General features: G+C 38.4%; 1 protein-coding gene across 8 annotated transcripts in view; it reads left to right on the forward strand.

Annotated features, from left to right (window-relative positions):
• Positions 1-15159, forward strand: part of AFF4 (ALF transcription elongation factor 4) — a 93332-nt gene that overhangs the window by 1064 nt on the left and 77109 nt on the right. The window lies entirely within an intron of this gene.

Raw genomic sequence — 15159 nt, forward strand, 5'->3', positions numbered from 1 at the left:
CCTCCTCTGCAAAAAAAAAAAAAAAAAAGGAAAAAAATTTCCGCCTTCGACTAGCAAAGGGGGATGACTAAAAATGGGAATGTGGGGGTGTAATACTTGAATGCCCCCCATAACTTCCGAATCGGTCTGTTAGCTAGTTATCCCGACAGCTTGTATTTGGATATTGATGTTTAGGCCTTTCCTCCAGCTGCCTGTGCCCGGGGTTAATCTCGTAATTGACGTCAGTGCTTTGTTCCTTCCACTTTGCTGTTCCTTCCACTCTTTGAGGATGGATCGTGAGGTATGGGAGTTTGAGGAGTATCCTTATTGCCTTTTCTTCCCCAAACCACATCATTTATAGGAAGTTGAGAGTACAAATCTCACTGCTTCTGTATGGAGTTCAAACTCAGACGAAGAGTTCCATTTGGGGTTCTCTTAGTCAGTTGCGATTCAGAACTGTGCGATTTCTTTCCTGCTGGCCGTACGGAGATTTTAAACTAAGGCCCTTTTCCAGTGACCGGTACTTTTTTTTCACGGAATCTAAGCTATAGGTGCCTGTGAAGAGGATGTTTGTATATGTGACATTTAAAAGGTGTTGGTTTTTAGGGCTCAGATGTTCAAAGCTGGAAGCTTTGTTTTCGTATTGATTTTGCAAAGCTTTGTAAAGTGCTTCTTTTACTTAACTGTCCTTTAACTCATCAAAAGTGAAATATTTATGAGAACTTTTCAAATTTGGCATTTGATAAAGAGCCTTTGTGGCCTGTGAATCTGCCTAGAATCATCTTTGGTCATATATGCATAAAGAAGTGTTGGCAAGCGGCCACTTGGTTTTTAACAAAGCTGGCTTTTTAATATTTCTCAGGTTTATTTTCCTTATTCATCACTGCATCTTTTGGTCTCCAAACATAAAAAAACTGTCAAGTTATTTTTAATTATCTTTAGAGATAATTTACCTAGAAGCAATCAATTTTTTTTTAAATACCAGCTGTTTCATTCAGTTTGTGGTGGCTTGCAGGCTGATGACTTTGGTTTTTGTTAACTCTGCAGGAACAGTAGGCACATTTTACTTTAAATAAGATTTTGCCTCAAGTGGGAACAAGATAGAATGTGAATGACCCAACCTTTACTGTTTGATTTAAAAAAAAAAAAAACAAGCTTAGCTGTGTTAATTGGAAAGTAGTCTACCCTTTTGGGGCATAAAGGTGATTCTACAGTGCTTGGGTGAAGCTGTGTAATTAAGAATTCTTAAAGAGAGAATATTTTCATTCAGATTCACTTTCTACTTGTCAGATGACATACGTTCTTTTCTCTGTGCTCTTCGGTTATTGTATCCCTTTCCTAACAGTTGATCCATTCTGCTTTATATTCTAATTTTCTTATAGGTCTGTTGTGTCTGTAGAGCAAGAACTATATTTATACCTCTCTGTATTCTGCCCAGTATTTTGCACAATTATTAGATTGAATTTGAATGTGATATCCAACCTAAGATTTCACAAAAGGGTAATCTAAAGCAGCTTTATGAGCAAGTGATCAGTAGTTGAAGGGGAAAAAGTGACTATCAGCTGCAGAAGATGACAGAAGATGAAGACTTCTAAAAGTTATGTATCTTACCTTTTTTGAAGAGTTAAGGTAAATGTCATGGTTTTATGTATAAATCAGAGGAACAAAGACAACAGGTATTTCTTCTTTTGTGGCCATCTACTGGTTTAGAATGGAGTCCAAAATGTATGAGGCCTTCTCTTTGTAGTAATTTTCATAAAATCAAGAGACGTTCTTAAGTATTAAAGGCACACCTGGACAGTGACCCAGAAGTGGAGCGTGTATCATAAAAATTGGTGACTTCGGGGCCAGCTCCGTTGGCCGAGTGGTTAAGTTCATGTGCTCCACTTTGGCGGCCCGGGGTTTTGCTGGTTCGGATCCTGGGCGTGGACATGGCACTGCTTGTCAGGCCACGTTGAGGTGGTGTCCCACATGCCACAACTAGAAGGACCCACAACTAAAATATACAGCCACATACTGTGGGGATTTGGAGAGAAAAAGCAGAAGAAAAAAAAAAGATTGGTAACAGTTGTTAGCTCAGGTGACAATCTTTAATAAAAAAAAGAAATTGATGACTTAGATTTTATTTTTTATTTTAGCTCTATTCTACAGATAACTTACTATAAAAACTTTCCTATATGATGTAAAATTCTCAGCTTTGAACCCCCAATCCTCATTGCGTTTTACCTTTTTCATTTTTTCTGATAAGTTGGAACAATCATATTTGATTTCTGGGAGGGTTTTTGCCAGTCCCAGTTATTGTGAAAGAAGGTGTAGTCAGTGCCTAAAGACTGCTTAAAGCTAACCTGACCTGTTACCTTGCTTCTTTTTCCTTTGGTTTAAGAAAAGCACCCCTTCTTGTGGTAACTCCCTACACCCGCTCATCTTGGTGGTTTGAAGTGATACTCTAGTGCATGGACGAGGTCAGTAATAAACATCCCAGTTAGTGAGTTTTGGCTGATCATCTGCATTCCTGTTTCTCTTGATGTTCAATTTCACTGGCATCCTATCCTGGGAATTTTAATGGTACTGGCACATAGAAAATATTAGAACCACTGAATTCTTTTCCAAAATATTCCAAAAACATTTTAATATTGGGACCACTTACTAATTCTATTTTTGGAGGGAAAAAAAATCTTATTTACAGTTTACCTGCTTCGTCAGCTATACTTTATTAAAAACTCTGTAACCTGAGGAATGTTCTGAGGGGAGGAACTTCATGTAATTTAATCTCTCTTTGAGTGTCTAATGAACCATAATGGTGGCTTTTAGGTAGGTAGACAAACTTATTAGTGCATACTGTTTTAAACTAATTATTTTGATCATCATTTTCCAGAATAGGTAAAAGAACCTCAAGCATTTTTTTTTTTAAAGATTTTATTTATTTTTTCTTTTTCTCCCCAAAGCCCCCCGGTACATAGTTGTATATTTTTAGTTGTGGGTCCTTCTAGCTGTGGCATGTTGGATGCTGCCTCAGCATGGCCTGATGAGTGGCTCCATGTCTGTGCCCGGGATCCTAACCGGCGAAACCCTTGGCCACCGAAGCAGAGTGTGCGAACCCAACCACTCGGCCACGGGGCCGACCCCAAGCATTCTTCTCCCAAAGTTGTGTGTGGGGAAAAAAAAATCAGGGACTGACATGAATCTATTGCCCTGGAAAGCCAGTATTGTTTGGCTACCCAGATATTGTCATGATCTGTCCTGGGACTGGACTTCCTGGGGCTGCTTTGGGGCTGAATGGGTCTCCCGTGATTTTGTGAATTTCGAGCTGCCTAGTGGGTTATGCCTTTTCATTTTGACTTTTCGTTTTCATGCCCTCGGGTAGGGACAGTTTTATGGAGAGGTAAGTAGAGGCCAATACTCTGCATAGACAGGCCTTCTTACCTCTTTGTAATTGCTTCCATTCCTTTCATCTGGAATATCACTTTTCCTCTGTTGTTCCCTATGTGTTAAAGTTTCATCATCTTTTTATTTTTTGAGGAAGATCAGCCCTGAGCTAACTACTGCCAATCCTCCTCTTTTTGCTGAGGAAGACTGGCCCTGACTAACATCCATGCCCATCTTCCTCTACTCTGTATGTGGGACGCCTACCACAGCATGGCCTTTGCCAAGCAATGCCATGTCCGCATCCGGGATCCGAACCGGCGAACTCCGGGCTGCCGAGAAGCAGAACATGTGAACTTAACCGCTGTGCCACTGGGCCGGCCCCAGTTTCGTCATCTTTTAAGGCCCAGTGCAACTACCACTACTTTCCTGAAGTTTTGCTTGATTCCCCACCCTACTCCAATTGTGACCTACCTCCTTTGAATCCCTGCATCATTTTGTATCTCTCTTAATGATTCGTTGTGAGACTGTAGCCTGCTGGGTGACACTGAGCACAATGTATCAGGGAAGATATGTTAATAAAGTAAAGACTGTGTTACAATCGTGTATTGCTTAACGATAGGGATCCGTTCTGAGAAAGGCATTATTAGGCAATTTCATCGTCATGTGAACATCATAGAATGTACTTAGGCAAACCTAGCTGGTATAGCCCACTATATACTGAGGCTCTATGGTACTAATCTTATGAGACCACTTTTGTATTTGTGATCTGTGGTTGACATAAATACATGTGGGAATGTTATGTGATGCATGACTGTGTACTATTTCATTATGTATCTCTAAAAAGTAAAGATTAAAACAATAATCCAACCTAAGACTTCACCAAAAAAATTAACGTTAATTAATATCGTCACATACCCAGTCTGTTCAAAAAATAGTAATTTTTGTTTTAACAGTTTGTTTGAGTTAGGGTCCAAATAAGGTACGTACATATGAGTCTCACCCCCCCCCCTCCTTTTTTTCCGCTCTGTAGGTTCCTGTCTATCTTTTTGTTCTTGTTCCCATACAGTTGGTTTATTAAAGAAACCAGGTCTTTGCCCTGTGAGGTTTCTCATAGTCTGAATTGTGTTAAGTGCATCCTTGTGGTTTCATGTAATATGTTCCTCTGTTCCCTGTTTCTCTTGTCAGTTAGTAGTTACATCTGGAAGCTGCATCCAGTCTAGGCTTGAAACTGTTTTTTTTTTTAAGATTTTATTTTTTCCTTTTTCTCCCCAAAGCCCCCCAGTACACAGTTGTATATTCTTTGTTGTGGGTCCTTCTAGTTGTGGCATGTGGGACGCTACCTCAGCGTGGCCTGATGAGCAGTGCCATGTCCGTGCCCAGGACTCGAACCAATGAAGCAGTGGGCCGCCTGCAGCGGAGCACACAAACTCAACCACTCAGCCACGGGGCCAGCCCCCTAGGCTTGAAACTTTTTTTAATGGCAGGAATACTTCATAGTAAGTGTTGCGCACTTCCTACTCACTCTTAACCCTTCAGCTTGGTTTCTCCTCCTCTATCATGCTGGTGAAATTGCTGTTAGCAAGGCCACCTGTGACTTCTGTATTGCCAAATTGTATGGTCATTGCTTAGTCCTTTACTTCTTTCTATACTTGATATTGTTTTACCGTTTTTCTCCTTGATATTCTTTTCTTCCTTGACTTTTATGACTCTGTCCCCTCCCTACTTTCTTTCTACTAGTTGCATTGCAGACTCTTCGTTTTCTGCTAGCCCCTTGATATTGATAGTTCTGAATTTTAGCCTTGGCCTTCTCTTTTCATTATTCTGGGTGATCGCATTCATTTGTATTGCTTTAGCTGTCATCTCTAAGTGTTTTGTGGGCACCTGAACTCTTTCATCCAACTGAATACTCCCCTGTAGATGTCCAGTAGGCACTTTGTTTTAGTTAGGAGAGTGACACATACCTATCTTAAGCAAAAAGAGGAATTTATTGGCAGCATACTGGGTATCCCACAAATTCTAAGAAAGGCAATCAAGCCATAGGAAGGCAATTAGAACTCAGGAACAGCTGGATCCATGGGCTCCAAATATAGTTAGGAGTATCTTTTTGTCTCTCATGAGATGCTCTTTGTGTGTTCAATCAGTTCTTTCTTGCTGCAGACCAACTTTAACACTAAATCTTCTGAGTTTTAAATCTTAAATCTTCTGTCTTCAGAGAGAGACTGACCTGACTCTCAATCTCAGATCCCAGGAAAGGGATTCATTAGGTTATATGTCCACCTCTGGACCACAACTTTGGCTAGGGGTCTACATTGTAATAACATGCTCTAGGTACAACATCCCAGAGAGAAGTGGAGTAAAGGGCACTTTGAAACGTAGTTGTCTACCTCATTCATTCCATGGCTATTTAGTTCACATACACATTGCTACTTTTTCTCATATATATAAAATATATTTTTTTAATATAATCTAACTTTATATACCAGGAAACACCCTAATCTCTTCTATGGAGACAACCCAAATTCATATCTAGCTACCACATCTGAAAGTCATTGTTCTAAGTCCAGATTCTGAAGGTGATAGCCTAGATATGCTTTGTCATGTGTCTGAAAATGGTGGGCTAAATACTAAATTCAATCATCCTTAACTGTGGTAGGAAAAAACCTTAATATTCTTATGAGGGGAGAGTAGAGGAAGATATCATTGTTCCAAAACTCATGCCATATCTTGCTGGACAGGTACAGTATAAGGTGAATGATAAAACCAGCAAATTGCATGGGCCTTCATTCGTTGCCTTACTTCCTTGCAAATGGAGTAAGTTCTTTGGTCAGCCAAATGAAGATTTTCACTTCTGTCCACTCGGGAGATTTTCCTTGTCTGTTGTGTTAGGTTAAGGTTAACACTGTGAGGACATTTGGAAGGAGTGTTAGGGGAGGGCAGTTCTGTGTTGCCTTAGACAAGGTTTGGCAAGCTATGGTTAGTAGGCCCAACGCTGCTTGCCTTTTTATGCCCTGTGAGCTGAGAAAGGTTTTTACGTTTGCAAATGGTTGGGAAAAATCAAAAGAAGAATATTTTGTGGCAGGTGAAAATTATAGGAAACTCAAATTTCAGTGTCCATAAATAAAGTTTTATTGGAACACAGCATACCTATTTGTTTATGTATTGTCTGTAGCTGCTTTTGCTGCTACAGTGGCAGAGTTGAGTAACTGATTCTGTGGCCTGCAAAGCCTAAAATATTTACTGTGTGGCTTTAAAAGTCTGTCAGTTCCTATCTTAGCAGATTACATGGGCCTTAGTGGATACTTGGGTCTGAGGATTGCCTTAGGGTTGAGCAGTTGGTTACAAGGTCCTTATTTACTGTGGTGGTTATTAGGGTTTTTTGTTTGGTTGTAGAATATGTGTGTATGTGTGTGTGTATGTGGATATGTATATACATAAAACAGGTGGGTTATGGGCATTGGCCTAGCTTTAGTTAGGGATTCAGACTTCATGGGTCAACTGTACCCTGAAGGTAGGATCACACTGTAGGTTACATTGTAACATGGTTGCTCTTAGTACAGCTATGTGAATGGGGGAGATAATTTCCAGAAAACCTGGGGATGAGATGAGGCTAGGAGCTGATTGGATAGTCTCTATAAGTGTTCATTGTGTACAAATGAACTATTCTACTACTTCTCAATCCCCTTACACACAAATCCTACTCTTTTCCTTGCCTTGGAGAATACACCACTGTCATTGTTTTTTCCAGAAACCTGCAAGTTGTCCTTGATTCCTGTCTTACTTCTCATTATCTGGCTGGCCCCAAGGTTCTGCTTCCTTAGCATCTTTGAATCCAAACCTTTTCTCTGCATTCTTACTCTTACCGCCTTAATTTAGGCTTTAATTTCTCACCTGAATTATTGCAACAGTCTTCTCATTTGTTTCTTTATTGCCAGTCTAATCTACTCCACCTTGTACCAGAGTGTTTTCCCTCTAAACTGCAGGTCTGATTTTGTCATTTCTCTTCTTAAAACTCCTTAATAATATTCCATTTTCTGCAGTATTCTTCTAATTGGGAATTCTTTGACATTAATGAATTTTATATAATTTCTGAAGGACTGCTGCTGTATAGTCACATACTCCCTTGGGTGTTGGTTGCTGTGTTTAGATTTTGTTTATTATTGTGTTTGTGCCAAATTATCATGCATTATGCTAATGATGATTTTTCAGTGGCAGGCAAAGATGGTAAAATTGGATCATATCATGGTATGTGTTAATATAGGCAGGCCAAACCCAAAAGAACCCTGGCTTAGTAGATGGTGTCATATTTTCACTGTTAGATGTGTCTGGTGGATCCCATCTTTGTAATTAGTCAACATGAAACAATTTGTTTGCAGTATGAGTGTTTTGTTCCAAACTTCAGCAGTGGTTATACTAGATACACATTTAATGTAGATTTCAGTAACGTACTAAACCACAAATGAATGAGATAGATTGCCAGAATTAACAAGTGAGACTTCTTTAAAAAAGACCTTTAAGGACTACTAGCTGGTATAGTGGTATAACATTGTATTTCCCTAAACTAGCAAAGAAACACTCGTGGTTAATAAATCCATTTAGTATAAGCCTTTTCTGCATTAGTATTAGTGAAGTGAAATGACGGAAGTGTTTTAAAATATAGAGCCAGACCTGAGACTACATATTTCTAGGATTGAATGTATCATTGGTCTCGTTTCTACAAAACAACATAATCTGTTACATTAATGTTATTTTAAACTTGTTTTGTATTTAATTTTTAAAGTTGTTTTAATTTTACAGTTGCATAAGAGCCTTGAACATAATGAGTTCCTACTTAGTTTTATATTTATACTATTTTATTAACAATAAAAGTCATCACTCAAGATCTGGGAGATTTCGATTTCTTGAAAAGCTATCCTTATATCTTTGAGATTTGAGAAACAAATCCACAGGGCTAGTCTCATTCCATGTCTCTCTCCAGTCTTGTCTTTTATTTTGCACTCCCCCAACTCTATTTTCCAACTACACTTGATCCACCTTATTCCCTGGGGGTTCTGTGCTCTCTCTTTGGGGCTGTTGCACATGTTGTTCTCTTTGCTTAGAACCAACCAACCAACCTCCTTCCCTCCCTCCCTCTCTCCCTCCCTCCTATCCTCCCTCTCTGCCTCCCTCCCTCCCTCCCTCCTATCCTCTCTCTCTGTCTCCCTCCCTCTCTCCTTCCCTCCCTCTCTCCCTCTCCTTTCTTCCCCCTTCCCTCCTGCCACATCTTTCTAGTCAGACTAGTTGTAGCCAAATCTTGGAGATAAGGGTTACTTTTTTTCTTTCTATGAGGAAGATTGGCCCAGAGCTAACATCTGTTACCAGTCTTCCTCTTTTTCTTGAGGAATATTGTCACTGAGCTAACATCTGTGCCAGTCTTCCTCTGTTTTGTATGTGGGACACTACCACAGCATGGTTTGATGAGTGATATGTAGGTCCGCACCTGGGATCTGAACCTGCAAACCCTGGGCCGCCGAAGTGGAGCATGCAAGGGTTACTTTTATTTTTTGTATCCTTAGCCCTAGTGCAGTGTTTGGCACAATATATGCACTGGTTAAATAGTTGTTGAATGAACTAGTGTTAACATTGTACCTTATATATAGTGTAGGTCTATACTGAAGAGACAGATTTTAAAATCAGAGTTGTAAAGCCTTAGGAATTCCTTCTGAATTCCTTCTGAATTCTGTTTAAGTATGTTACAAGTTTGAATTAGAAAATATTTTGAGGGGCTGGCCCCGTGGCTGAGTGGTTAAGTTTGCGTGCTCCGCTGCAGGCGGCCCAGTGTTTCGTTGGTTCGAATCCTGGGCACGGACATGGCATTGCTCATCAAACCATGCTGAGGCAACGTCCCACATGCCACAACTAGAAGGACCCACAACGACGAATATACAACTATGTACCGGGGGGCTTTGGGGAGAAAAAGGAAAAAAATAAAATCTTTTAAAAAAAAAGAAAAGAAAATATTTTGAAAGTAAGTTTATTATCACTCACAAATTGGTCTTTCAAAGTAAATATTCTCTGTGCCATAATAAATAACTAATTTGTAATTTATTAGTTTGTAGTCCAATGATTAAAGCCTTAAATGGCCTTAACCTTCTTAAAGCAATATTCTTGTTTACATTTTAGTAGAACTTTGTTAACAGAATTTAGAGTAATTAGCACAGGGGCTGATTTAAGTTTTCAAGCCTTGTGTACATGATTTCTTCATTCAGTACATTAGCATTTTCCCTCTTTTTTTTTTTTTAAATAGTATTCTAAGGAACTAAATATAGTTCAAGAAATCCAGGTACTTTGTTACCACCTATCTTCCATCTATGCAAATAAAGATGAAATTAATGAGAAATAATTCCTTTTTGGTGTAAACTCTAAGGAGCCTTTGCTGTGTAGTGCTTTTTAACTTTTGTTTAATTTGCTATAAGCATTTTTAAGTAATGAAATTGCTTGTGTTTTGCCATTTGGACTTGTATCATTTTCTCTTGGCTTCCTCAGGTACTACAAGTGAAAGCAATCTTGCAGTGCTCTGTTGAGTAGATCATTTCTTTGTGGATGTTGTAGACGGAAACATTCAGTTTTTACGCCTTCTCAGTTTGCCAAGTATGATTCTGAGATTTTTACAGTCTAGCGCTTATATTTGGTGAACATTTGAGAATACAGCATTTAAGTAAAAATAGAAATTGATCATTTCTGTACATATGTTTTTTTTCTTGTACATATGTTGTTTTTCTTTTAGATAAACTTTTAGAAAAATTGCTTTAAAAGAACAATTCATTTAGTAGCTCTTATGCTTTTATTGGGTTGATAGCATATTGAATGTAGAAAAAAGAAGATCTACTCTCTTACTGTTATCAAATATCGCCAAAAGTCTTAGGGAGAAAATGGGAGACTGTCTGTGGATAGAAACTCAGCTTTTAGTGAGCACTCCCGCTGACTGTTTGGCTCTTGAGGCAGTAACGCTGCAGTTGTGACCTTTATAAAATTCATCAAGTGTTTTAAGTATCTGTTGTATGCCAGCCACTGTGTTAATCACTGGAGGGGAGAGCAGGGAAGTTAAATTATATCTATAGTTCTTACTGTCCAGAGACTTATGATATGGAGGTGAGTAGGGAGGGCAGATAGAAGAATAACAATAAATAATCCTAATGTAAGGCAAGTGTTAAGTGCCGAATGAGATACAAAGAAATGCTTTCGGAAGTAAGTGATTTCAGTGGCAGAGGAATCGTGGAGGGCTTCTTGGAGGAAGTGGGATATGTGGGAAACTTTGAAATGGATGTGTTTAGAAATGAGAAGGAAGGACGTTCTGAAGTAGAGGGACTAGTTTGAGTAAAGACCTGGATCTGAATGTATGTAGGTTATTTTCAGGGTCAGATAAATCCTGAAGGAAAAGTAGCTAAGAATTGAACTGTGGGCAGCTTTAAATCCTGGAGTGAGAATTTTGGACTTAGATTTTCCGTAGAGCTTTTAGTTATTGATGACTTTTAAGCAGAAGACTGTCTTAATTAGATCTGTTTTATAAAGATATAAAAGTAATCATCAACGTACATGTTATGGAAGTTTCCAATAAGATACCTTTGTGGCCTTTAGATACTTGTATGCTTTTAAAGTAAGAAACTGAGTCAAAAGATTGGTTTCATATAAAAGAAACTGTAAAATTTGACTTTTAACTATTCTCTCCACCCATTTATTTATCTTTCAAGATGAACATTGACTTCTCAGTCTCATTGATTTTTCCATATGCTTTTAAAGTTTGGTAGCAACAATTTTCAAGATAAGTTTAAACCAATTAAATTTGTTTTACACATTTCTCAAATATTAATACAGTCCCAAGAGATATAATTTAATTTGGTTTTCGTTCAGAAACAGCTATATGACAAGTAACCATGCAGGACTATAGGGGCAAGTAGTATTACTGAGAGAAACATTGTCTAAAGGGAGGCAACTGGTTACCAGTAAAATGAATACTTAGATTCTTATGCTTACCCTTAAGTGTGAGCATGCTTGTGTATGTAATAAACATTTCTTCTCTTCAATTGAATCTTGAATTTTCTCTTGAATCTCTTTAAATTTTCTAGTATTTTATTTTATTTTTTTAAAGATTTTATTTTTTTCCTTTTTCTCCCCGAAGCGCCCCCGTACATAGTTGTATGTTCTTCATTGTGGGTCCTTCTAGTTGTGGCATGTGGGACACTGCCTCAGCGTGGTTTGATGAGCAGTGCCATGTCCGTGCCCAGGATTTGAACCAACGAAACCCTGGGCCGCCTGCAGCAGAGCGCGCGAACTTAACCACTCGGTCACGGGGCCAGCCCCCTTCTAGTATTTTAAAAATAACAAATCGGTTTATTAGTAGTCAGTTTGGCAAATACTGTCTCAAATTAGTTATTGAACAATCGAATATCTGCTTAATGACATAATAAACATTGATTGTGATTCTGTTTGGCCTCTAAGATGAGGAAATAAAGTTTTCCTTTATCAGAAAAAGCTTCATGGAGGAAGTGAATTGAGTAATAGATAAAGGATAAGAGTTGTATAGCTTGATAGCTGAGTAAAGAACTATGTTTCAGTTCTAGTCTATCTAAAATAACTGCAAATGTTGAGTCTGCTAAATTAAAATTTGTTGTAGAATGGTGTCTGATTTTAGTGTAATATGAAGTCCTAATTATTTCCATTTTTTAATATTAGTATTTTGTGATATTAAGTAAAGAATATCATGATCTCTAGGTATTATTTCCTGGTAAGTGAGTGAATCACTCCTTTTTAACTAGGCTGTGAAGTTCCTTAATCTACTCATTCAAGTGATTGTCTACTAGGTTATGTTCTAGGTATGCAGTGCTCAACAAAACAAACACATTCCTGATTATTGTCTAATGGGAGAGAAAATATTAATGAACATGAAAATAAATATATTAATATATTAATTGTGATCAAGTATTCTGAAGGAAAAGGGAGCATCTACATGAATTTCCTGAAGCTGGAAAGAGTGCCACAAGTTCAAGAAGCCCCAGAAAGGCCCTTGGAGGGAACTGGAAGGGAAGGGTGGTAGTAAGATATAAAATGAATCTGATGAGGTAGGCAGAAGTCAGATCAAGTAGAAAGTCGGATCATGGCTTTGTAGGTCATGTTAAGGACCTTAAAGTTTATCCTCAGGTAAATGAAAAGCTTATTAAAAATTTTAAGCAGGGATTGGGTGACATGATCTGGTTTGTGTTTTATAAAGATCACTTCAGCTGCTCTATGAAATATGGATTAAAGAGAGACCAAGGCACCAGGAGTCCAGTTAGAAGGCCATAGCATTTACCCAAGTTGGAGATAAAATGATGGCTTGTTTTGAACAATGGCAGTGGAGAAAGAAGGGAACAGATAAATTCAAAATATATTTTGGAGGCGATGGTTGTGGATTGGATGTGGAGAGAGGGTGAAGGGAGGATTCAGCAAGAGCAGCTGGTTGGTAGGATGAGGATCACTGGAGCAGGAGTTGTTGGAGGTAGGAGAAAAGAATCAATTCCGGTTGTATTGAGATTGAGATTCCTCGAGACATGCTCAAACAGGTCCCTGGATATGTGGTTCTGTATGTCAGAAGAGAAGGGTGGTGGTGTGGAGCATGTTTGGGTATTTGGGTTGTTGGCATATTGATGGTATTTTATACCATGAGAATGTGGGGAGAAAATGTAGACTGAATCAGAATACGACACATGACTGAGCTCAGAGGAGCACCAAGCTTTAAGAAGTCCAGTAGGTATAATGAGAGGAGTCAGAGGTGCTGGGTTAACTGGAAGGGCTGGGTTAGAGAAGCCAAAAGTATATTAAGGAGACATTAGTGGCTAAATGTGTTGAATGGTAGGTCAACTAAAATGATAAAGTGTCTGTTGGATTTAGTAACATGCAAATCACTAGTGATCTTGGCTAGGAGTGGAGTGTGAGAAATTGGAAACAATGTTGGGAAGTTGGAAACAGTAGAATGTTGAATAGTGACTGGATACATTTTGGAAAGCAATTTATCTTTAGCTACTAAAATTAGAGATGTTTACACTCTGCATCCTAGCAGTTCCACTTATAGGTATCTATCCTAGGAAAACTCTTACTTATTGGTACAGGGAGAAATGTGTAAAAATGATCATTACAGGGTTATTTGCAATGGTAGAAAATAAGGGAAACTAACTAAATGACCATCAGTTGGAGAGTGGTTAAGCAATTTGTGTGGATACACAGCAGTGAAAATAAATGAACTATACCAACATGTATCAACCTGGGTTAACCTGGTAATGCTGAAAATTAGAAAGGCTTGGAGTTTTTAGAGTATACCATTTTTAAAAGTTGAAAAATATGCAAAACAACTCAATGTCTTATTTAGGGATACGTACATATATAGTAAAAGTATAAAGAAATCTGTGAAAATGATTAACACCAAAATCAGAATAGTGGCTACCTCTTGTAGGGGGAGAGAGCATAGGAGATGTGATCCAGGAATGCTGTATTTCCTAAGGTGGTTCAAGTGTTCACTCTATGGCTCCTTACATCTTTTTGGCTAATTTTTTTATAAAATGAATGGTTGCAGAGTAAGTGGAGAATCACCAACAGTCCTTTTGAGAAACTTGGCCATAAACAACATAGAGAAGAGATAGAGTGGTAGCTAGAGAGAGAGATGGGGTGAAGGAAGATGTTCTTTTTTAAAAAAGAGTATATTTGAATGCTGATGGAAAGAATTCATCAGAGAGGGAGAAGTTGAAGTTGCTGGAGAGAAGTCAGTAACTGATAAAGTTCTAGGAGAAAATAGCAAAATGGACATAATTGTTCTTTGATAGAGATAGATTTTTTCTTTTTTAACCAGAGGAAAGAAGAGAATGGATACAAATGCTGGTGGTTTGAAAGTTGATGGTTGGTTGATGAGAAGATTCCTCTCTGATTTTTAATCTTCTATTTTTAATCTTTGTCCACTAAGACAAAGGTCATTTGTGGAATGGAAGTTAGGAGGGAGAGTCATAGGATTCCATGAAAATACTTGTGAGGGGGCCGTCCTGGTGGTGCAGCGGTTAAGTGTGCATGTTCCTCTTCCGGTGCCCGGGGTTCCCTGGTTTGGATCCCAGGTATGGACATGGCACCGCTTGGCAAAGCCATACTGTGGTAGGTGTCCCACATATAAAGTAGAGGAAGATGGGCACGGATGTGAGCTCAGGGCTAATCATCCTCAGCAAAAAGAGGAGGATTGGCAGCAGATGTTAACTCAGGGCTGATCTTCCAAAAATAAATTAATTCATTAATTAAAAATAAATGAATTTTTAAAAAAAGAAAATACTTGTGAGGAATAGGAAGGAACATTCATCAGAGAAAGACAGCAAAATTTCTGGGAAGCTTTGAGGGCCTGGTTGAGAGTGATTTATGAAACATGATTATGAGAAATTCAGATAGTATATAAAGATTCAGATTTAATTAATAAATCTGAATTAATTTAATTCAGATATAATTGATGAAGAAAGCAAAAATGGTATGGCATTACTTTTGCTTCCATGTTTTTCACAACATCATTTTAAACCTGAAGGCTGTAGAAGTCTCATAACTAACTTGGGGCAGGTCCTTCTATGCAAAATACTGTCTTGGGACCTGATGTTTTGTTAGTATTGGCTTTGATCTCCGGGTGTACAGCCTTTGTTTCTCTGCCTTGTAGGAAGTGACCTGTTCAGACTCTCTCATGGGTAGAGAAATCCTACCAAATGAGGCCAAGAGGGATTTCTCTACTCATGAGGCTTTTTGCTTTAACATAGTGCATTGTGATAAAGTTACAATTTATTT

The sequence above is a fragment of the Equus przewalskii genome, chromosome 13, assembly GCF_037783145.1.
Source record: "Equus przewalskii isolate Varuska chromosome 13, EquPr2, whole genome shotgun sequence".
In the NCBI taxonomy this organism is placed as follows: Eukaryota; Metazoa; Chordata; class Mammalia; order Perissodactyla; family Equidae; genus Equus; species Equus przewalskii.